Source organism: Carassius gibelio, chromosome A8 (genome assembly GCF_023724105.1).
Source record: "Carassius gibelio isolate Cgi1373 ecotype wild population from Czech Republic chromosome A8, carGib1.2-hapl.c, whole genome shotgun sequence".
Lineage (NCBI taxonomy): Eukaryota > Metazoa > Chordata > Actinopteri > Cypriniformes > Cyprinidae > Carassius > Carassius gibelio.
The window spans coordinates 26631612-26632667 of NC_068378.1; positions in this window are offsets into that span (position 1 = coordinate 26631612).

Below are 1056 nucleotides of genomic sequence, written 5' to 3' on the forward strand. Positions count from 1 at the left end.
GTAATTCTGGCCAATCGTGAAACAGCTGTATCATCATCAGTGCTCCTGCAGTCGCTCTGAAGAAACTGCTGCGGCTGAGTCAGCCGGCTGCTCTCGAACACTTTTGCTGTACTTTGATGCCACACGTGACAGTCATGTGGCATCGCCGCCATTTAAAGTCGGACAAAATTTCTAACCGGCATGCACTGCTTCAAGTAATACTGCGATCGGTTTGTGCAGTACTGCGTGAAGTACTCCTTTACTGCTATTCGGACTACTGGGCAGTGTTTAGACGCACTCCCTCTCAGCCGTGTGTCTTAATTTGATTAATTAAAAATCTATTTCAACCATGGTAAACTGTTGCTGTATTGTGGGGTATAATAGCGGAACACATAATCGCCTTGGAAAAAAAGAGAATGGATTAACTTTCCACCACTTTCCTTCTTGGAGGCGCAACCATGGAGACCATAACATCTGAATATTACTTTATATAGTTTAAGTCAACAATGAATTTTGAAAATAAGGGACATTTCCCGGGTTACTCATCCAAAAACGGGAAAATTTAAACATTCATCTTTCTGTTGCTATCCCTCTGCTGACAGCAATCATTTTTACTACAAAACTGCTGCATTACGGGCCATTCACATATCGCGTCTTTTGCACGCTCAAGTTCGTTATTTCCAGTGTAGGTGCGCCATATGCGCACTCATAATGAAAGCGAAGCGTGCGTGACGTGCACGCGGTGCGACGCGCTCATTTTTTCCAGGCGCATCCGCACCGCATCGACTTTCGGATCAACTTTTCAGAATGCCGCAAGTGCACCGCGAGTCATGTGACAAGAATTAACCAATCAGCTTCATCCTGTCCCGTAACCAGGGCCGGCTTTGCCGACAGGCGACACAGGCGGCCGCCTGGGGCGCCATCTGCTGGAAAGGGCGCAAAATTATAAAAAAAAAAGTTAAATGTATGTATCGCATTATTAAAGCTGCACACACGCAGTACACTTTTACTGTGCACTGTCCTCACACTGCTTGTATTTGTCCATTTCTTTTACATGATTTACAATCCTAAAAAACG